Raw genomic sequence first — 25329 nt, 5'->3', positions numbered from 1 at the left:
CTTCATTTATTTTCCATAACCCTGTAATAATCCTGGTACAATGCAGGCTTTCACAGGCCCTGACTACTGCTTAGAATTACCACTAATCATTCATTTTCTGCCTCAAGACTTAGTCCTGCCAATAGCTGTCTCATACACCTTTCTTTGTAGGGCCTCTAATCCCTTCCTACCTTAGATGACTACTACATATTTCAGTGACAATTGTCATAATTGCCATCTACAATTCCCTTCACATCTATTATCCTAGTGTCCACACTCCTTCTTTCATCCTTTTCTGCTCCTGATGGCATTTCTGACCCATGCTGCATATTTCAGTCTTTTCCTTCACAGTTTATTTACCAAAGACCTCATTATTTTCTGCTGCTCCCCTTGAGGGTTTGGCTCCAAATATAAACAAGTTTGAAGAAAATTTAACTTGATACTGGTTCTTCTATAATTGCCTTTTTTATCTATATATATTTTCTAATTTGTACCAACTGTCTGCTTATAACAACTACCAATTTTCACTTAAGTCTGACTAGATGTAGAAATTTAAGTAACTTCACCTCCCTGGGACTCCAGATTCTAAAAATGAGAAATACTCCCTAAATCTTCCCCTGGGTGTTATTTTAAAAATAGTTTTACAGTTCTTTTTTTTTTTTTGAGAGAGCATCTCTCATATTTATTGATCATATGGTTGTTAACAACAACAAAATTCTGTATAGGGGACGCAATGCACAATCATTAATCAACCCCAAGCCTAATTCTCAACAGTCTCCAATCTTCTGAAGCATAATGAACAAGTTTTTACATGGTGAACAAATTCTTACATAGTGGATAAGTTCTTACATGGTTTAACAGTGCAAAGGCATTCATCACAGAAAGTTTCGGTTTTGATCACGCATCATGAACTAAAAACAATCAGGTCAATTATGATTATTCATTTCATTTGTATCCTTGATTTGTATGTGAATCCCACATTTCTCCCTTATTATTATTATTATTATTTTTTATTTTTAATAAAATGCTGAAGTGGTAGGTAAATGCAAGATAAAGGTAGAAAACATAGTTTAGTGCTATAAGAGGGCAAATGTAGATAATCGGGTGTGTGCCTATAGACCATTGATAAGTTTTCACAAATGCCTAGGGTGTCTAACTGGTTTTCTTGGTTTCACTGGATATGGCTGGTAATTGTAGGTCTGCCTTGGTTATGTAGCTGTATTCCTATTACGTTAATGTGAGCACGCAATTTAATTAGTAATTTAAAACCTATACATGCTTATGTTACACTACTAGAAGATATTCAAAGTTTTACAGTTCTTATATACAATATTTGAACATTTTTCTAATATTTTGACATTATAATCAATTCTGTTTATGTCTCCAAATATAGGAACTCTATACTATTAATTTCTTTAAATTTATAAATACTACAAACAGTATCAAATGTGCTTGTAGATTTGTATGTACAAGCACATTTTTAGAAAATTAATTCCTTTATCTTCTTTTAGCAAGTATTGACTGAGTACCTACAATGTGATAAACAATGTCTAGGCACTAGACTAGAAGTATAAAAGTTGAAAACAACTATGAAGTCCTTCCTTAATGGAATTTATATTCTAAATGTGAGAAATAAAGTGGATAATACATAATTGTTCAGACTTCATAGATTCATAAGAAAATATATTTCACACATATTAATATACAAATAAATGTCACCCATATTTTCCCTTTGAATTAGTTTTCACAAAATGTAGATACTCTTGCTAAAATAAACGCTCTCTTACTTAAAAATCCATGGTACTCTTGATAGAATACTGGTTTCCTTTCTATAATGTTGAAAACTGGAACAGCTAATTAAGGATATTTTTAAAGCACATCTCCAAAATGGACCAGCTGACAAAGACAGAAACAAGATATCTGCTGACAGGAAAAGAAGGATTTAGTGTCTTGAATATTATGATGACAAATTACTAACCCAAAGACAATATCAATGAACAGTTTTAAAAGAGTCAAATACATTCTGCTTTCAAGTTTTATAACTCACAGAATTTACTTCTGAGGTGGCTCACCAGAATTAGTGGTATAATCTGAACTGAGGAATGAAATCCCCCCACCAATGCTATTCATCACTTTGTAGATGAAATTGGATTAAGAAGCTGTTTAGCTCAGCATTTCCTATGATGCCAATATTTAAAAGGCACCAAACACCATACTGAAATAAATCAGAAATATGGTGCTATTTAAACTCAAGGATCTATGTGCTTACATAACACAAAAAAATCCAAAATGGTCTCACTTCCACCTTTGACAGCACCTCTAAATTGAAACAAGTAAGTAATCTACAGAACTGCTAATACTGCTCCCACCAAATAAATATTTAAGAATATTGCCTTCAATGTGTGACAAATCACTAGTCTACCAGTAAGCATCAGTCAAGATATGCTTATAGATAAATTCAATACCCTGATTTATTGTTCACAAACTTATAAAAGAAAAAAGGATTTAACTTCACAATGTGACTGCTGGGAGTTCTTCTAGGCTAAACTAGAAGTCATGAAAACAGATGTTGAGATGCATAGTATCTATGAAATATAACCTTATTTTCAATGTATCAAGTAGCTTTACATAAAACAAGGAGTATAATAGATATTTATTGGTTTACTGTCTATTGAAATAGCTGTACATACTATTTATTGACAAACTTGCTTAAGACTGGAAAGAAGTTCTATTATATTAGCCACATATAGAGTTTGTTGTGTATACATACAGTGATTATGTATTCAGTATCACCCTTTACCCTGAAACAGGCAAAAATAGTACTAGTATCTTTTGCATTTTAAAATACACTCCCCCTAAAAACAAAGATCCTTAGTGAACAATCATGCTGGCAGCTTTATAGTCTAGACTGGCTTACCCAACACCGTGCCTTAGCTATTCTTCCAAATATGTCTTCACCTCAGAAGCTGGAAAAGGTAAATGTTTACTTTTAAATATTCCCTTGGATGAAAGTTTGACTATGTGAATCATACTAAAATAAATATAAGCAGATGTTTCTGGAAGGCTTCTGTGAAACTTTTGCTTTTTCTCATAAAAATAATTGACATAAATTGATGCCCTCCTCTCTTCCTTTTCATTTTGAGTATTAACAAAACACTAAGATCTTCAGCAGCCACCTTGCAGCCATGCGGTCAAAGTTAAGGGAATCAAAGAAATGTTGACTTTGACATCTTTGAAACACTAAACCAATATTGTCTGCCCTCAAACTCCAGCCCTTATGTTATATGAGAATATACTTATTTATTTAGGTTGTTTCTAATCAAGAATCTGTTATTGTAGCAAAAGATGCTGACCAATACATATGTTTTCCAAAAGTGGCTATAGGATATATTTGGTTTGTTTAAACTAATTTAGGAAAAATTGGGCGTTTTTCAGACAGCCCACGAGTCAGTGACCATTGTATCTAGCAAATAAACCCATAGACTTTGGCTAAATCAACTCATGGCATTAAAAAGGAATTGGGAGAATGATTTTCAAGATATATTCTATCATACTGCTGCATTTTTATAGAGTGGATTAAAGTAATTGGGCTGATAGGGATTGGAGCTAAGAAAGATAATAAAGATACAGGTATGTGAGAAAAAAAGATGAAAAGATAAGTGTGAACATTTAGTTAGTGAAAGTAGTGTCAAATATTAGATAGCATCAAATATAGACAAATCCTGGACACATATTTCAGATCTAAGTAAATGTCGACAACACACTTTTCAGAAGCAGTATATACCAACATGAGACAATTACAGATTTTAATCCTGTAAAATATTGATTTAACAACTCTTCTCTCTATAACCTATTGGTTTATACTGGGCAATTACCTTCTCTCCTTCTAGTTCTTCTCATTTGTGAAATTGTAAAATAATAACACATTTGGACAAAAATTAGAAAACGTACCACATGATGCTTACCATCACATTCATTTTATAAATACTTAATTTTCTTTATAGCATCCCTCCAAGTTGATTTATCATACTCCCATCTATTCTCATGTTTATTTTTAGAATTGCTTTCCAGTAAGTCTTCCTGACTATATAATCTATCCTCTTCAATGCCTTCTTAAACATACTTCTAAGATAAAAATCTTAGCATATACTGTTCCTTAAAAAAGTGTAAATGGTCATCCATTCCCTGTATATCAGAAATTCTTAATCAGGGGTGATTTTTCCCCTAGAAAACATTTGACAATGTCTGGAGACACTATTGATTATGGGAAGTGGTGTCTGTGTGTGTGTGTGTGTGTGTGTGTGGTAAAGGTCAGGGATGATGATAAAATATCCTATAAGGCACAGGAGAAGACCCCATAGCGAGGAATTATATGCTCAAAGTTCCAATAGAATTGGAATTGAAAACTATTAAAATCACAGCATTTTAGCACACAAAGCACCTCATGGTCTAAACTTTGCCCAGTTTTATCATAAATTGCACTCTTTGGCAATCTCAATGGCCTTGAATTATTTAAATAAATCATAATATCATTCTATTACCACTGCCACTAAAAAGCATGGATTTTGAACAAGTCATCTAACCTGACTATTTCTCTTTCTTTATCTGAATTGTTAGGTTTGATTACATCAAAGTTCCCTTCAAGTTTTAAAAAGTATTATAATTTAAGTTAAAAGTTAAACTGGGAGGGATGTTGTACTAAAGTACATTTCATATGCTGATTATTTTTGTAATAATTATGAAGGCACAGAAAGACAAAGATTGTATAATCTCACTCACATGTAAAATCTAAAAAGAAGCCAAACTCATAGAAACAGAGTGGAATGGTGGTTACCAGAAGCTGAGAGTGTGGGGGGGGAATGAGGAGATATTAAAGGGGACAAAATTTCCAGTTAAGATGGTAAGTCCTGGGGATCTGATAGACATCATCATGACTATAGTTAACGATAATGCACCATATAGTTGAAAGATGTTAAGAGAGTAAATCTTAAATGTTCTCACCACACTCAAAGTTATAATTAGGTGAGGTGAAGGATATTTAACAAACCTTATTGTCGTAATCATTTTGCAATATATACATGTATCAAATCATCACATTGTACACCTTTAAATCACACAATTTTAAGTCAATTACATCTTAATAAAGCTGGAAAAAAGGAAAGTAAATAAAGAAGCTACATATTAAAAAAAATTTGGAATAGTGGTTTGGGGTTTTAGAAATCAGCAGGGGAAAGAAACTATTGAACTGGGATCTCTAAGTGCTTTAGTAAATTTTGCACTGATGAAAAACTATATAATAATTGACTTAATTTTTTCTGTTCAAGTTTAATATAGCCATACTTTTAATGTTCAGTTTAAAGAGATGTTTTTGTTCCTATCTATACAGACTCTAATGACATCTTTAATATGATGTTAAACTTAATGAATAGTGTTGACACTCGAAGCATATTAGTAAGAAACAGACTTGTTCTCCTCACTGAACACTAGTTTTGTCTAGTCTCAACAATGACAGAGCCTAAATGATGACTTATTTAGGAGGAAAAATTTTTTTGATCTGTCACATCACATTTAAATACCACCTTTAAATTCAGTGTAATAAGTGTATTTTCATAATTTACTCAATAGTAACAAAAATATAAGAGCAGAAAGGGTCATAAAGTTGTGCATAAGATTCCAGGTGGGAGAAGGAGTCAAAGAGAAGGTCATCAAGAAGTAATCAACAAACAAGTGTCCACAAAGAAGTCACAAGATATTCAGTAGCCTGCAGTTCTGGTGATAAAGATAGAAAGATCTATTCTCCCAGAATTTTGGAAAATTCCTTTTTACATTCCCACTTACTCTTATTGCTTATGTGAAAAAATATTCTCAATGCTAGAATTTATGAGCAAAAAGAAAACAGAAATAAAATTGAAACTGAAACAAACATGGTCTATTCTAGCAATAAGTAAAATTGATCTGTGGATCAATGGACTATTTGAAAAAGAAATCCAATCCAAATCAGGGATGGATTTCAAATAAAAATTCAACTTTACATATTTTATAATTACTTAGAAAACTGTATATTTACATTGTTGCATTCAATTGTGTTCAAATAAAAATTTCAACGAAAATTAAATTCAGAAGAATTTTAACACTTAGAGCCTTAATATCACAGAAATTTTAGAAGACTAAAATTAATCTCCCTCTCTCCCAGAAGCTGTTATTTGGTTATTCACACCTTTGCTATAAGGTAGACATCATATTTTCTTTCAGAGAGGACCAAAGGAAAGTCATTCAGTGATTCAAAATCTTATTCAAACAATAGAGCAAATTAGCAAAGAACTGAAATTTGAACCAGGTCTGATTAACTGCATCATTTTCTCCCAATACATCCCTGAATTTCAGCATCAATAATGACACATCTGAGGGAAATTTGAAATAAATGCCCCTTGGGCAACCCCTGAAATATATACCATCTTCTACTTTCATTTCATCTACACTAACCACCTAATAATTAAAGTTGTACTTTTTGAGCTGAAAATATTTTGGGTTAACTAAATGTATTTTTAATAACATTCATTGAACTATTGTTTCACATACCATGGAAATTTTACATATATTACTCTATTTAAACCTTATCACAACCCCAAGAGTATTACTATTACTATTTCTTCTTAGCATTACTATTTCTTCTTTTTTTGGAAAAGATAATTGTAGCTCAGGAAAATTTTTACAATGCCTAACATCAAAGAGCTATTAATTGGTAAAACTGAGACTAGAATTCAGACTTTCAATACCAAGTACTAAGTTCTGTGCCTCCTCAGTGCAAGTGGAGTTGACTATTTTAAGCAGTATATTGATAAGATTCTTACATCTTAGCCATTGGAACGTAAATAAATGACTTTCCTATCATTAGACAAATTCATTTTTACAAATTCATTTTTGGCATTCAGAGATAGTTAAATAAACAAAAATTTCTAACTTAAAATTTTACAAAGTGCAATTAAGATGAAAGTTGATCATAGCAAAATTTATTTACAGGAGTTTTATTTTTAGGATCCATCTGTTTTAAGTGGGTATAGAAAACTGAGATCCTTTAAAATGGTAGTGTTTAGTATTAAAAAATATATTTTGCAATATGCTATAAAGTTTGACACAGTCAATGTATGGACATAGTCATGTGACTTCTATGACACTATTTGCTTTAGCTATTTTCACTCAATAGATAAATTTATCTAATTAATAAATATAGTAAAGATATAATGATGATATTTTGTTAACATTTCATTAAAATATAACAGTGTCTCCATTCAGAAATGAAATTTTATAATGGATCAATTTCAGTTAAAAAATTGCCTTTCAATAATATTCAAACAACTATTCAAGAAAGTTCACCTATTTAAGAACATCAAATTAAGACATTAAATACTTTATGCAAGTTAAAGATATCACATAATTTTCTCACTTACAATTTTTACATATAACACTTATCGAAATAAGATGATAATCATTCTTCAGGATAACATATCTACATAGACTACTTTAAATTCTTTATACTTAAAAAGGATTTGGATTCAAGTCATAATAAAATTTAGAAAAAAATTCGAACTGAACAAAATGGGTTGATGCATCAAAACATGGGGTACATTTATGACCATCATTAGAGAAAAATGTATAACTTTAAGTGTAAATATTAGAAAAAGGAATGACTGATAATGATTTAACTCTCCATGTTAAGAAAACAGAAAATAAACAGCAAAGAAAATTAAAAGAAAGTACAGGGGTGTAAATTGAAAAAGAAAACAATAAGAGTAAGATTCAGTGATATAGAAAACAAACATACTTTGAGGAAAATCAACAAAATAAGCTCTTGTAATAAAAAAACAAAAAATAGAGCACCCATTATTGATCAAACATAAGAGAGAGAAAACATGGTCAAAACTACAAATTCTATTGGCAATGAAAATAAAAAATAATTATGATAAACTTTATGCCAATAATTTTATGATTCAGATGTTTTTCACATTTGAGAAAAATAAAATTTTTCAAAACTGATATAAGAAAAAGTAGAAACTCTGAATGTTACTATATTTAAGAGATATATAAAAATGTATACCAAAACTGAGGTCAAGATGGTGACACCATGATAATTTCCAGATAGTCAAGGAAGAAAAATATACAACCTATCCCAGCAAATAGAAAATAAAGGAACCCTTCAAAATTTCTTTTATGTGTCCAACACAACTTCAATACTGGACAAGGACATTACAAAATTATGAAATTATAGGCTAATTACATTAACATAAATTTAAAATTTCAAAACATTAACAAAATTTATCTATCTCTATCCATATGCCAATCTATCACCTATGTACCTAACTAAAAGAAATATATCTCAACATAATTTTATGTCTAAAAATGCAATGCAGAAATATCAAGCAATATAATTTGCAGTATTAAAAAATAAAGGAGAAAAACATATGCTATCCATTTATAAGTTTATAAGTAGATGCAGGAATGTAATTTCATATAGCTTAATAAACATTCAAAGATGCTAATTAGGAAGGTTTATCTTAATCTTGTATGCAGCATTTACTGAAAAACACAATAAAAACAACAACAAAAGAGCAGATACATGCTCAGTAACGAATGACTGAAGAATTGAAGTCTTTTCTGAAATGGAATAAAACAGGAATGTTCCATAAATTAATCCATTAAAGATTATATTGGATACCTTCTCAGTAAATAAGGCAAGAAATATTGATATTGATAATTTGCTATTTATAAAGTTCAATTTTGTAAATTAAAAAATGTGACCAATGTAGACTTAACATCAATAATAAACAAATTCAGCAACTGTGGTAGATATTAAATGTATATACACACATATATCAATATTTATGTAGCCAGTTATTTATCCAGAAATATTTGTATATCTATTTCTCCAAGAAAACTCTTGGATATGAAATGGAAAAATGATATCATTTAATAGCAGCAAAATGTCAAGTGCCAACCTAAAAATATGAGTGATGTATAAAAACTCAATATAGAATAATTACTAGGTGATAAGTAATTAAGAAAGAATTAGATTAATCTAGTGATATAGGATGTTAATTTACTGGAACATCCAGTAACACAAAGATATTAATTTTTTAACCTATAGAGCCATTATATTCCAATCAAAATAACATTTTTAAAGAGAATTTGACAAGTTGATTCTTAAATATATACAGCAATGCTTAAAGAGTAGACCTTTAGAATTCATTCAAGCTTAAATTGCTGTCAACAAAGAGACTGTTATAAGTCACTTTATGTAAGCCTCATGGTAACTACAAAGCAAAAATCAGTAGCAGACACACAAATGATAAAGAAAAGGAGCCTAAGCATACTACTACAGAAAGTCGTCGAAGAGCAAAGGAAGACAGCGAAAGAAGAAGACAGGAACACAGGAATTACAAAACAGCCAGAAAACAATTAACAAGATGGCATACCTATCAGAAATTACTTTGTATGTAAATGCACTAAACTTTCCATTTAAGTCATAGAATGGCAAAACAGAAGAGAAGCAAGATAGTCATGATGAAACAGAAAATCTGAATAGACTGTTAGTAGTAAGGAAATTGAATCTAGGTTCAAACAACCTCTCAACAAAGAGTCCAGGACTAGATGGTTTTACTGGTGAATTCTACCTAATGTTCAGAAGAATAAATGCCAATCCTTCTCAAAAATCTCTTAAAAGGTAGAAAAGAGGGAATGCTGTCAAACTCATTTTACAAGGCCAGCATTATTCTGATACCAAAAACAGACAAGAATACCACAAGAAAAATCACAAGCCAATATCCTTGATAAACATACATCTGAAAATTCTCAAGAAAATATTGGCAAGTGAATTCAAAAATACATTAAAAGGATCATATGCCATGATCAAGTAGGATTTATTCCATGGATGCAAGGATAGCTCAACATCCACAAATCAGTCCACGTGACACACCATGTTAACAAACTGAAGGATAAAATCATGCGCTCATCTCAATAGATGCAGAAAAAGCATTTGACAAAATTCAATATCCATTCTTGATAAAAATCTCTCAAAAGTGGTTATAGAGAGAATGTACCTCAACATAATAAAGACCATGTATGACAAGCCCAAAGGTAACATCACACTCAATGGTGAAACAAGGCAAAGCTTTTCTGTAATATCAGGAACAAGACAAGAATGCCCACTCTTGCCACTTTTATTCAACAAAGTATCAGATGTCTAGGCCAGAGCAATGATGTAAGAAAAATAAATAAAATGCGTATAACTCAGAAAGGAAGAAGTAAAACTTCACTAACTGCAGATGATATGATACTATACATAGAAAATGCTAAAGACTCAACCAAAATCCGTTAGAATAAATGAATTCAGTAAAGTTGCACGAATACAAAGTCATCATCCAAAAATCCATTGTTTTTATATATTTATAATAAATTATCAGAAAGAGAAATGAAAAAAACAATCCCATGTACAATTGCATCAGAATATAAAGTATCTAAGAATAATTTAACCAAGAAAGTGAAGACCAGTACACTGAACACTATAAAACACTGATGAAAGAAATTGAAGAAAATGCAAACAAATGGAAAAATATTCCATGCTAATGAATTGAAAGAATACTTTCTAAATGTCCACAATTGCCAAAGGAAATCTATAGTTTCAATGCAATCTCTATCAAAATTCTAATGGCATTTTTAACAGAAATAAAACAAACAATCCTAAAATTTGTATGTAATCACCAAGACCCCAAAAATCCAAAGCAATCTTGAGAAAGAAGCACAAACCTGGAGGCATCACTGTCCCTCATTTCAAATTGTGCTACAAAGCAACAGTAATCAAAATAAGTATGGTATTGGCATACAGACACATAATGACGGGGAAAAAGAGAACTCAGAAATGAATCTGCACATATATGGTCAATTAATTTGCAGCAAAGGATCCTGAATGAGCAATGAGGAAAGGACAATCTTATCAACAAATGGTGTTGAAAACTGGATGGCTACATGAAATTGGACCACTGTCTTATACCGTATGCAAAAATAAACTCAAAATGGATTAAAAACGTGTATGTAAGACCTGAAACCCAAGATTAGAAGAAAACATAGGTGGTAGGCTTCTGGACACTGGTCTTAGTGATGATTTTTTGGATTTGACACCAAGAGAAAAAAAACAAAAGTAAATAGAATCAAGTGGGACTACATAAAACTAAAAAGCTTTGCACATCAAAAGAAATAATCAATAAAATGAAAAGAGAAATGGGAGAAAATATTTGTAAATCATAGATCTGATAAGTTCATACCTAAAATATATAAAGAACTCACACAACTCAATAGCACAAAATTAAATCATCTGATTAAAAAATGGACAGAGGAACTCCATACACATTTTTCCAAAGGAGGCATACAGATAGTCAATAGGTACATGAAAATGTGCTGAACATCACTTTCCATGAGGGAAATGCAAATCAAAACCACAATCAGGTATCACCTCACACCTGTTAGAATGGCTATTATCAAAAAGACAAGAGATAATCAGTGTCAGTAAGGCTATGGAAATATCTCTGTTTTTGGGAATGTAAATTGGTGCAGCCATTGTGCATAAACATTATGGAAGTTCCTCAAAAAATTAAAAACAGAAATACCATAGGATCCAGCATTTCCATTTCTGGGTTTTACCCACAGAAAATGAAAACACTAACTTAAAAAAATATGTGCACCCCCACTGTCATTGCAATATTATTTATAATAGCCAAGATATGGAAGCAACCTTGATGTTCATTTACAGATGAATAGATTTTAAAAGTTGTTCATATTTTTCTATATATAAAATTTAAAAATATATACAAAAGTTTATATACACATACACACACTCATATACACACAGATACATAGGATTATTATTCATCCATAAATAAAGAAACCTTGACATCTGCAGCACATGAATGGACCTTGAGGACATTATGCTAAATGAAATAAGTCAAATAGACAAATACTGTATGATTTTACTAATACACTACTCTACAAACAAAATACTGAACTCGTGTATACAAAGAACAGATTCACGAATTCCAGTCATGGGTGGGGATGGAAAAAAAAGGTGTAGGTAGTCAAAATGGATATTCTTCCACTTATAAATAAGTTGTGTGGATGTCATTCATGTACAGCATGGTAACAACAGTTAATTATGCTGCATTACATATTTGAAAGTTGCTAAGAAAACAGATCTTAAAATTTCTTACTACAAGAAAAATATTTTGGTAACTATACATGGCTATGCATGTTAACTAGACTTATTGCATTGATCTTTTTGTTATACAAATATCTAATTATATTATATAGCTGAAACAAAATGTTAGATGTTATTCATATGTCAATTAAAAAATGTATATGACAATGCAATATTATAGGAAAAATCTAGACAATGTTGACTTTAAAAAGAGCTGGAAACTTACATTATGTGTTGATTATAAAGTTATATTACTAAAGAAAATATTTAAGGAAAATAAAACAAGACTAATGGAACACAATAAAGAATCCAGAAACAGACGCACAGATTTATGAAACAGTGACCCAACAGTGCTTTGTGAAATGATAGGGTTATAACAAAGAGGCCTAGGGAAATTTGTTATCCATATGGGAAACTTTGCCTTTACTTCATGCTACATGAAAATCAATTCCAGATGAAGTATAAATATATATTTCAAAAGTAAAGCAATACATCTTCTATATGAAAACATAGAAGAATATCTTGAAAATCTCGGGCTGCCAAAAGATTTGTTCAGTAGGTCACAAAAACTGTTAAATATTAAAAAGATTAAATGGTGAGGGCCTTTTAGTAATCTACTCAAAACAGATATTCTCAGCAGGATCTTTTTGCCACCCTCTAATCATGTAATCAAGTCAAGCTGTTTACCCAGTTTTGCCAGATGAAACCACTAGTAAACCAAATGGCCCTGGGAGTTACCAGAGCAGCTCTGGACTTGAATCATCAATACCACTACTCTACCTTAGCTAAGACTTAAATGCGTGCGTCCTTGTATGCCCTGAAGTAAGAACAGAGATTTCCAATTCTTGCTATAAATTACCTTTTCCTATGCAGTACACCACCTGACTCTTGGTTAAATCATTTTAATTATGAATTACTATGATTCCTTTTCTTGTGTCTTTTGCACAACTTAAAGGACATAAAAGCAAAAGAACTTCCAAAATGTTAGCTGTGTCAAAATTATGTTTGCTGTTTTTAAAAAATAACATTTCATTTCACCAAATATTCCAGCACAAATGTCTTCATAATTATATGCATAAACTTGACAACTCTTTAAACTCCTTCTGTCCTTGAAATTTGAACTTTAAGAAAGGGACCAATAGACAATTCTCTCTCAGCTATAGCCATAACGTCATGGGAATTTCCCTATGACCAGTTAACAGAATAGACAAAGGCTTGGTTCACAGACAAATGAACTTGATGTATTGAGATAAGTTGAAAATGGACAGCTTCAGTACTGTTGTTCTATTCAAGTGTAGCCATACAAAAACAGTGTTAATGAGAAATCCCCCTCGGTGGTAATGCCTCAAGTGACACACTAGTCATCTCCTTTGTGTTGAGAAAGAAGTGGTGTGAGGTAAGGATAGATCATACTTCTGGGTACTGGTGAATGGTGCGACTTGTCAGAGGTTTAGATAGAGCAAGATTTAAATACCAGTCTAGTCAGATATTTAAATATAATTTAGTGGGAAGAGGAGTAAGGATGGACCTTACAACAAATTATTGGCAGGATACAAGGAATGGCTTTTTCTTCTTTACCTCTTTGCTGTTATTTCTTCATAAACTAGATTCCAAAACTTAGAGTTTATCAGGTACTATTCTTATATTTAAGTTCTGGCAGATACTATCTACAGTAGGGTGAATGGTGTTACCCCCAAAATATTGGTCCACATCCTAATGCCTTAAATCCGTTAATATAACTTACTTGCAAAATAGGGTCTTTGTAGAAATACTTTGGTCAAGAATCTTGAGATAAAATTTTCCTGGATGTGTCCTAAATCCAGAAAGTACCCTTTGAGACAGGAAAGGAAAATGAGGTGGAAAAGGAAAAGACACAGACAAAAGATAAGACAATGCAAGGACAGTTGGATTAATACCACCACAAACCAATGAATATGACGGCCACCAAAAGCTGAAGGAGGCAAGGAATGGAATCCGCCCATCCAAACTTCTAGAAGTAGTGAGGCTATGATACCTTGACTTCTGACTTCTGGTCTCTAGAACTATGAGAAAATACATTTCTGTTATTTCAAGTGACCCAGTTTTTAATAATTTATTACAGCAGCTAGTTACAGGAAACTAATACAATATCTTTAATAAATTATGATGAAGAAAGGAAAGTTTTTCCAAACTTTAAGTGAATATAAACAAATTTATTTAGAATTTGATGAAAATAATCTAATTTCTAATGGTGTTTAAAAAATTGATACAGTTATCCCTTACCAACCCTTTTCAAAAACTTTTCCTCCCTTCTTTTCTTCAACTTAAAAAGTTTAAATTTCTAGCACTTTCTTGGAGAAATTTACTGTAAAACTTAATTTCATTTGGTCAGAAATAATAAAATAAGAGTGCCAAGGATAAGAGTAAGATAACACGTAGTGCATTTTTGTCCCCCATGAATGGTGTTGAAACATAATTTGTGTATATTTTCACTGTGACAATGAATTTTTGCAGCACTGTCTAGCATTTATTAATGAAGTCCACAGCTCACTTGTCCACTAAACCACTGTTCATATACCAAAAACAAACAAAAATAGTAGCCAAAACAGATGGCAGCTATGATAGCTCCTTTACTTAGAATTATATACAGAAAAAGACAACTTTTTGTGTATGCATGCAATTTAGACCAACAGGGTGGGTATATTTGCAAAGTACTTTTGGTGAGGACCTTTAAATTTCTCGGATAGGAAATACTAGTGTCTTAGAGAGCTGAGAACCATTCTTATATTTTCTGAGTTACATAAGAGTGACTCTAAATTATTGCTCATTAGCCCTGTGTTGAAATAGCTATGAATTACAAAGCAACGATTATATTTTTATAATAAGATGTTTGATGGTCAAGGACCACTGTACATTGAATAATATATTACAATGAGCATTCAAACTTCATATCAATAAATATTGTCTGCAGGGATTTCTTAAAATACTATCTAGGCTTCTGGATACCTTTACTATCTTCAGTAACAACACCTGCTGTTTCCTCAAAGCTTACTCCCAGATTTTCTTTCACACCCAAGGAAAATAGGCCAAAGGTAGCTTGAACTACTCTATGCCATTGGCTATACTACTCAAGTATTTTATTTAATAAAAATTGATTACAGAATTAATTAGGAACATTTCAGAGTCTCCTTATAACAGCAATGTACTTACCCAGCCCTATGAGAGATTGGATAACAGAGTGTCTCCTTTTAAATTATGATTCAAATTTACCATTTGACTTTACAGTTCCTTCCTTGGCAACTGCCCTTTGAATAATCAATCTTAGGAACCATGCGGATAAGTGTTCTTAAGTTGCTGTATTTAGTTTCCTCGTAAGGAGTTCCAATACCACTTCACAATGGTAATAGGGGTAATAATTGTCTCATTCGGGAGGGATTATATAGAGTTAGAAATGTTTTATATGTCAGAAAAATACTTGTTTCCTGGAGGATAGAAGGAGAGTATGCCATCCTTGGTTTGTTTGCTTGTGCAGATATGAGAAAACCTTAAAAAGACTGTCCAGGATAATTACCACAACTCAATACAGCTAACAATATTTTACAAAGAAATAAAACACTTTTATATGTTTGACACAAATACACATTTATTGTAATTGCTGAGGATTTTTAAAAGTGTTTAGAGAGAGCCTATAGCTATACCCTAGGCATGTTAAAAGGTAGGAATTATAAAGAAAGTCATATAGCTGTGAAATGATAATCTTCATCTATTTTGTCAAACACCTATTTTTATGGGAGTAGATGTAGCTACAGAAAGCTTTTATTTTTTAATATTTTTTAATATCATTAATATACAATTACATGAGCAACACTGTGGTTACTAGATTCCCACCATTATCAACTCCCCACCACATACCCCATTACAGTCACTGTCCATCAGTGTAGTAAGATGAACTACAGAATCACTACTTGTCTTCTCTGTGCTATAATGGCTTCCCCGTGCCCCACCCCTTGCATTATGTGTGCTAATCATAATGACCCTTATTTCCTTTATCCCTCTCTTCCCACCCATGCTCCCGAGTCCCTTTCCCTTTGGTAACTGTTAGTCCATTCTTGGGTTCTGTGACTCTGCTGCTGTTCTGGTCTTTCAGTTTTTTCTTTGTTCTTATACTCCACAGATGAGTGAAATCATTTGGTACTTGTCTTTCTCCACCTGGCTTATTTCACTGAGCATAATACCCTCTAGCTCCATCCGTGTTGTTGCAAATGGTAGGATTTGTTTTCTTCTTATGGCTAAATAGAATTCCATTCTGAATATGTACCACATCTTCTTTATCCATTCATCTACTGATGGACACTTACGTTGCATCCATTTCTTGGCTATTGTAAATAGTGCTATGATAAACACAGGGGTGCATATGTCTTTTTCAAACTGGGCTCCTGCTTTCTTAGGGTAAATTCTCAGGAGTGGAATTCCTGGATCAAATGGTATTTCTACTTTGAGTATTTTGAGGAACGTCTATACTGCTTTCCACAATGGTTGAGCTAATTTACATTCCCACCAGCAGTGTAAGAGGGTTCCCCATTCTCCACAACCTTGTCAACATTTGTTGTTGTCTTTTGGATGTTGGCAATCCTAACTGGTGTAAGGTGATATCTCATTGTGGTTTTAATTTGCATTTCTCTGATGATGAATGATGTGGAGCATCTTTTCATATGCCTGTTGGCCATAGGAATTTCTTCTTTGGAGAGGTGTCTCTTTAGATCCTCTGCCCATGTTTTTAATTGGATTCTTTGCTTTTGTTTGTTGAGGTATGTGAGCTGTTTGTATATTTTGGATGTCAACACCTTATCCGATATCTCATTTCTGAGTATATTCTCCCATACTGTAGGATGGCTTTTTGTTCTATTGGTGGTGTCCTTTGCTGTACAAAAGTTTTTAGTTTGATATAGTCCCACTTGTTAATTTTTGCTTTTCTTTCCCTTTCCAAGGAAATGTGTTCAGGAAAAAATAGCTCATGTTTATACTCAAGCTATTTTTGCCTATGTTTTCTTCTAAAAGTTTTATGGTTTCATTACTTAGATTCAGGTCTTTGATCCACTTTGAGTTTACTTTTGTGTATGGAGTTAGACAGTAATACATTTTCATTCTCTTACATGTAGCTTTCCAGTTTTGCCAACACCAGCTGTTGAAGAGGCTGTCATTACCCGATTGTATATCCATGGTTACTTTATCATATATTGATTGACCATGTATGCTTGGGTTAATATCTGGACTCTCTATTCTGTTCCACTGGTCTATGGGTCTGTTCTTGTGCCAGTACCAAATTGTCTTGAGTACTGTGGCTTTGTAGTAGAGCTTGAAGTTGGGAAGCGAGATCCCCCCTACTTTATTCTTCCTTATCAGGATTGCTTTGGCTATTTGGAATCTTTTGTGGTTCCATATGAATTTTAGAACTATTTGTGTCAGTTCTTTGAAGAATGCTTTTGGTATTTTGATTGGGATTGCATTGAATCTGTAGATTGCTTTAGGAAAGATGGCCATTTTAACAATATTAATTCTTCCTACCCAAGAGCATGGGATGAATTTCTATTTATTAGAGTCCTCTTTAATTTCTCTTGAGAGTGTCTTGTAGTTTTCAGGGTATAGGTCTTTCACTTCCTTGGTTAGGTTTATTCCTAGGTATTTTATTCCTTTTGATGCAACTGAATGGAATTGCTTTCCTGATTTCTCTTTCTGCTAGTTCATAGTGTATAGGAATGCAACAGAATTCTATGTAGTAATTTTGTATCCTGCAACTTTGCTGAATTCAGATATTTGTTCTAGTAGTTTTGGAGGGGATTCTTTAGGGTTTTTTATGTACAGTATCATGTCATCTGCAAACAGGAACAGTTTGGCTTCTTCCTTACCAATCTGGATGCCATTTATTTCTTTGTGTTGTCTGATTGCTGTGGCTAGGACCTCCAAATACTAAGTTGAATAAAAAAGGGAAGGGTGGGCATCCTTGTCTTGTTCCCAATCTTAGGGGAAAAGTTTTCAGCTTCTCACTGTTAAGTATGATGTTGGCTGCGGGTTTGTCGTATATGGCCTTTATTATGTTGAGGTACCTGCTCTCTATACCCATTTTGTTGAGTTTTTATCATGAGTGGATGTTGAATTTTGTTGAATGCTTTTTAGCATCTCTGGAGATGATTATTTGTTTTTTGTCCTTCTTTTGGTTTATGTGGTCAATGATGTTGATGGATTTTAAAATGTTGTACCATCCCTGCATCCCTGCTATGAATACCACTTGATTATGGTGTATGATCCTCTTGATGTATTTTTGAATTCTGTTTGCTAATGTTTTGTTGAGCATTTTTGCATCTGTGTCCATCAGGGATATTGGTAAGTACTTTTCTGTTTTTGTGGTGTCTTTGCCTGGTTTTGGTATTAGAGTAATGCTGACTTCATAGAATGAGTTTGGAAGTATTCCCTCCTCTTCTATTTTTTGGAAAACTACAAGGAAAAAAGGTATTATGTCTTCTCTAAATGTCTGATAAAATTCAGTGGTGAATCCATCTGGTCTAGGGGTTTTGTTCTTGGCTAGTTTTTTGAGTACTGATTCAATTTCATTGCTGATAATTGGTCTGTTTAGATTTTCTGTTTCTTTTTGGGTCAGTCTTGGAAGGTTGTATTTTTCTAGAAAGTTGTGCTTTTCTTCTAGGTTATCTAGTTTGTTAGCATATCATTTTTCATAATATTCTCTAATAATTTTTTGTATTATTGTGCTATTGTGATTTTTCCTTTCTCATTTCTGATCATATTTATGTATGTAGATTCCCTTTTGTTTCCTAATAAGTCTGGCTAGGGATTTATTTATTTTGTGTAACTTCTCAAAGAGCAAGCTCTTGATTTCATAAATTTTTTCTATTGTTGTATTCTTCTCAATTTTACTCATTTTTTTCTCTGATCTTTATTATGTCCCTCCTTCTGTTGACTTTGGGCTTCATTTGTTCTTCTTTTTCCAGTTTCAATAATTGTGAATTTAAACTATTCATTTGGGATTGTTCTTCCTTCTTTAAATAGGCCTAGATTACTATATACTTTCCTCTTAGAACTGCCTTTGCTGCACCCAACAGTAGTTGGGGCTTTGTGTTATTGTTTTCATTTGTCTCCATATATTACTTGATCTCTGTTTTAATTTTGTCATTGATTCATTGATTATTTAGAAGCTTGTTGTTAAGCCTCCATGTGTTTGTGAGCCTTTTTGTTTTCTTTGTACAATTTATTTCTAGTATTATATCTTTGTGATCTGAGAAGTTGGTTGGTACAATTTCAATCTTTTTGAATTACCGAGGCTCTTTTTATGGGCTAGTATGTGGTCTGTTCTGGAGAATGTTCCATGTGCACTTGAGAAGAATGTATATCCTGTTGCTTTTGGATGTAGAGTTCTATAGATGTCTATTAGGTCCATCTGCTCTAGTGTGTTGTTCAGTTCTTCCGTGTCCTTACTTATTTTCTTCCTGGTGGATCTATCCTTTGGGGTGAGTGGTGTGTTGAAGTCTCCTAAAATGAATGCATTGCATTCTATTCCCTCCTTTAATTCTATTAGTATTTGTTTCACATATGTTGATGCTCCTGTGTGGGGTGCATATTTATAATGGTTATATCCTCTTGTTGAACTGACCCCTTTCTCATTATATAATGTCCTTCTTTATCTGTTAATTTCTTTGTTTTGAAGTCTCTTTTGTCTGATACAAGTACTGCAACACTGCCTTTTTTCCTCCCTATTTTTTGCATGAAATATATTTTTCCATCCCTTCACTTTGTCTTTGTCTATGTCTTTGAGTTTGAAGTGAGTCTCTTGTTGGCAACAAATAAATGGGTTTTTCATTTTTATCCATTCTATTACTCTGTGTCTTTTGATTGATTCATTCAGTCCATTTACATTTAGGATGATTCTCAGTAGATATATACTTATTGCCATTGTAGGCTTTTGATTCATGGTTACCAAAGGTTCAAGGACAGCTCCTTTATTATCTAACTGTCTAACTTAACTCACTTATTATGCTATTTTAAACACAGTCTGATGATTCTTTATTTCACTCCCTTCTTTTTCTTCCTTTTCCACTCTTTATAAGTTCAGTGTTTTATTCTGTACTCTTTGTGTTTCCCTTGACTGATTCTATGGATAGCTGATTTTATTTTTCCTTTAGTTATTATTTGGTTGGTCTACTTTCTTTGCTTTGGCTTTATTTTCTCTGATGACAGCTCTTTAGCCTTAGAGCACTTCCACCTAGAGCAGTCCCTTTAAATACACTGTAGAGATGGTTTGTGGGAGATAAATTACCTCAACTTTTCCTTACCTGGGAATTGTTTAATCCCTCTTTCAAATTTAAATTATATTCTTGCTGAATACAGTATTCTTGGTTTGAGGCCCTTCTGTTTCATTATGTTGAATATATCATGCCATTCCCTTTTGGCCTGTAAGGTTTCTCCTGAAAGGTCTGATGATAGTCTGATGGGTTTTCCTTTGTAGGTGACCTTTTTCCTATCTCTGGCTGCTTTTAATATTCTGTCCTTGTTCTTTGCCATTTTATTTTTATATGTCTTGGTGTTGTCCTCCTTGGGTCTCTTGTGTTGGGAGATCCATGGACTTACATATCTGAGAGGCTATTTCCTTCCCAGACTGGGGAAGTTTTCAGCAATTATTTCTTCAAAGACATTTTCTATCCCTCTTTCTCTTTCTTCTTCTGGTACCCATCTAATGTGAATATTATTCCACTTGGATTGGTGACACAGTCCTCTTAATATTCTTTCATTCCTGGAGATCCTTTTATCTCTCTCTGCCTCAGCTTCTTTATATTCCTGATCTCTAATTTCTCTTCCATTTACTGTCTCTTCCACCTCATCCAGTCTGCTCTTAAGTCCTTCCATTGTTTGTTTCATTTGTTATCTCCCTTCTGAATTCATCCCTTAGCTCTTGAATATTTCTCTGTAGCTCCATCAGCATACTTATGATGTTTATTTTGAATTCTTTTCCAGGAATATTGGTGATTTAGGTCTCACCAAGCCCTCTCCCTGGTGTTTGAGTGATTTTGGACTGAAAAGTCTCTTCTGCCTTTTCATGGCTCTGGGAATGGTAGCTGGCAAGTTGCATGTGTGTCAGCTAGGAGAACAAAGTGCCTTCCTGCTTGATGCTCACGTTGCCTGTCTCCACTGTCTCTGCCGGTTAACCGCACACAAGGAGCAGCCTCTGGATTAATCCCCTAAGCTGCTGTGGACAAGGCAGCCTTCGAGATGGCTTAGGGCACTGGAGGAGGTTGCAGGTGAGCCGCGTGTGTTCTGCTGTGAGAACAAAGCCCCTTTTGCCTCCTGGACTCTGAGCCCATTTCCACTGTCTGTGCTGGTCAGCCACACACAGGGAGCAGCCTCTCGGTTAATACCCTCTGCTGCCATGTTTGGGATGGACCTCAGGATGGCCTAGGGCACTGGCAGGGGTTGCAGGCAAGCGGTGTGTATTCTGCTCCAAGAATGGAGCTTGTTTGTGTTTCCCAGACTCTAAGCCCATCTCTACTGTCTGTGCTGGTCAACTGCACATGGGGAGCAGCCTCTAGGTATGGGCTGGTTAGCCGCATGCAGGGAGAAACCACTGTGTTAAGCTGTATGGTTGCTGTAGGCGGGGCTGCTCCCCAGCTGTTCTGCAGCAATGGCAGGTCAACAGGTTTGCTTGCAGTGCCGGTAGGGGGGAATGAACAGTAGAGTGCTTATCACCATGAAGGGCTTCGGAGCTGCGTTGCCACTCAGAGGTTTATGGCACCTGAAGTTCCTTAAAGTACCCAGCCTGCTGGCCTGAGTATGCCAGGACGATTTTTTCAACCTGTTAAACCCTTGTCCCTTTAAGACTTTTAAAGCACCCACTTTTCTTTTGTCCCTTGGCAGCAGGCTGTAGGAATCTGTTTCTGGTCTTAATCTCAGATTTTGCTTTTCTGTTCCTGTAATATCTATTATATCTTGCAATGTGTGTCTGTGTTCCCGATGCAGAATACTAGGGCTGGTTATTTAGCAGTCCTGTGCTTCCACTCCCTCCCAACTCTGATTCTTTTTCTCCCACCAGTGAGCTGGGGTAGGGGGAGTGCTCGGATTCTACCGGGTCATGGCTTTGTATCTTAGCATCTTCCATAGATGTTGGGTTTTTGCAGATGTAGCCTGGCTGGTGTACTGTGTCTTCTGGTCACTCTTTTAGGAATAGTTGTATTTGCTGCATTTTCAAAAGATATAAGGTTTTGGGAGATTTCTGCCACCCTACTCATACTGCCATCTTGAGAATCCTCTATAGAATGCTTTTTTATCCAAATATATTTAAGCTAGATATGAGAGTAAGCTAGACATGGGAGAATTCATTAACTCTTTCAGGAACTAGCACTGTTAGAGTGCTGTCAGATGCTATGGGATTATGAACAATGATTAACCACAAAAGGGCACCTGATGAAACTTACATAAGTCAATTATTTCTGAGTCAAAGACATTCTTAAGATTAGATTTTTGTTTTACTAAATCGTACACAATTCTTTAAAAGTCATTGAGATTTGGTAAATTTGATTTTGGGTGTTCAGAGTAGAATCAGCTTCAGTTGTCTCCAGCACATCAGGGATTGTTCCTTTCCTGGCCATCTTTGTCCTGTCACCTTCTAGGCCCATCTGGTATCCTGACACTGAGACAATTCAGTTTACATACCTGAAAGAATAGGATGGCATAGAGCCTTTATATCTAAAGAAATAATGATGGGTGATGGCTGTGATTAACATATTCATTTATTTGGAAGAAATTCTTTTACTTCCAGTCTTTAGAATGGAAGATTACTTGGTTCTTCTGAAAAGGTTCAAGACTGCTACTCTCCTTCCTGTTCTTATGTATGTATGTTGCATAAATCCTTTCACTGATTTTGTATCCACTTTCTGATTTGTCAGTTAGAAAATTAGAAAACAAAATTTCAAAATTAAATTTTCCAAGCAAAATATGTTAAGGAATTACAGATTTTTTTAACATTGCATGTTAATACTGGAAAAATAATTTTCAATCCTAGCTATGCATTAAACCACCTTTAAATCTTTACAAGTTGTTTTTTTAAAAAATATAGATGTCTGATATTGAGACTTATGAAAGTGATACTATATTAAGTCTTTAGTAACTCTTCTTCAATCTACATTTTGTCTAAATTATGTTAATTCAGTCATAGTATATTTTCATTCTTGAATCGTGATTTTTTTTGTGTGTATAAATAAACTGCAGTGCTGAATAGACTTTTACATTTATCTCAGATTCAGTCCTTTGCTATTACAAGTGTTTTTATGCATATCCTTGTACATGTCCCTGGTATATATAGCTGATGGTTGGATGTTGAAACATAGAGTTATGCACATGCTCAACCACAAGAAATAATGCCAGATTATATTTTCAAAGAGGCTGCTATAGTTTAACTTTCTACAACAATTTTGCCTGGTGCTGTAATTCCTCAGGAACACTCAAAATAAACTATTTTACTTATTTACTTTTGCAATTCTAAAGGGTATAATATAGTAATTTTTGATGGTCTTGATTTTCATTTCCCTGATACCAAGAAAATATACTTCCTTCCATATGCTTAAATGCATTTAGTACTATTTTATGTTCAGGCAAGTTCAGAAGTGTTTGTCATTATGCCTCATAGACTTTTTATTGCCTCAAAACTACTTTAATATAATTCAATAATGGTAGTAGGAAATTTAATTGTTTCCTTTAATTGAATTATTGAGATAAATTTATACAATGAAATGCATCATTATTACACTTTGATTAGTTTGATTATATGTATAACATTTGTGTCACCAAGTCATAAGCAAAATATAGAACATTTTAATAATACTAAGGATGCTCCCTTGTGACACTTCCTATTGATTCTGACCCATCATAGATTCCAGGCACCAATATAAACTATATTCTGCCAAACAAATCTAAATTATCCAGTGTATAATTTCTGACCATATGGAATTAAAGTAGAAATAAATAACAGAAAGACATCTGAAAAAGCCACAAATATTTGGAAATTGAGTAACAAACTTAACTGGCCCATAGATAAATAGAAATTATCAAAAAAATATTTTGAAAGTTATAATCTTTAAAGGATGTGTATCCTTTGTTTTGTTGTTGGGGGCACTGATCTACAAATGAATGGGGTGAATTGGTTATTTACTAATGTTGATGTCTTCCTTACACATAGTGATTTTCTATCGTTCAATTACTGAGAAGTGTTGTCTATTTCCTCTTATTTATGTCAAGTTTTCTGTCATATACTACAAAGCCCTGTTAGTGCATTCAGATATTTAATTATCTGCTTGATTCAAGTGTATTTGTCATAAACTTTCCCCTGTAACAGTCCTTGTTCTTAGTCTGAAGTCTGTATGATATTATTACAGTTGAAGTTTTCTTAAATGTAATGTTTTCAAGGCATAGGCATTTAGATTCTTCTCCTTTAAACTATCCATGCATTTTTACTCTTTTTTTATAATTTTGTTTCAGTTGTTTTTGTTTTTGAAGACTGCAAACAGTCCTGTCTTCCTTTTTATGCAATATGACAATCTTCATTTCTACTTGGAGTGTTATTGGCTAATTGGATCATTTGCTGTATTAATTATACAATTTTGGATTTGATAGGATTAAGCTAATTATATTGTTGTATGCTCCCTATTTGTTCTTTATCCTTTTTTCCTCCTTTAGTACTTTTTAGTGAATTATTACTGTGAAACAATTTTATTTTATTTTTATAGGCACTTTTAAAATGCATTTTAACATGAAATTATATATTTCACACATAAAATTATAAACTTACATTATTCTATTTACCTCCATTTATAATATTTCCATGGTTTGCTTTTACTACTACATGTTAGAAATCTCACAATATATCATAAATATCTTTGGTTTTAATAGTCTATTATGTTTTAATGAAATTAATAGAAAATATATTTACTATATACTTATGATCTATTGTATATTCACTTTATTAATATTTGCTGCTATAGTACATAACATACTGCTAATCCCATCCAGTGAAACTGCAATATATTTAATTTTTAGTATCTTGATATTCTAGCTAGTTTTATCTTATATTTTTC

The sequence above is a fragment of the Manis javanica genome, chromosome 1, assembly GCF_040802235.1.
Source record: "Manis javanica isolate MJ-LG chromosome 1, MJ_LKY, whole genome shotgun sequence".
In the NCBI taxonomy this organism is placed as follows: Eukaryota; Metazoa; Chordata; class Mammalia; order Pholidota; family Manidae; genus Manis; species Manis javanica.
The sequence above is the reverse complement of the archived record's forward strand: the minus strand, read 5'-3'. Positions refer to the sequence as shown.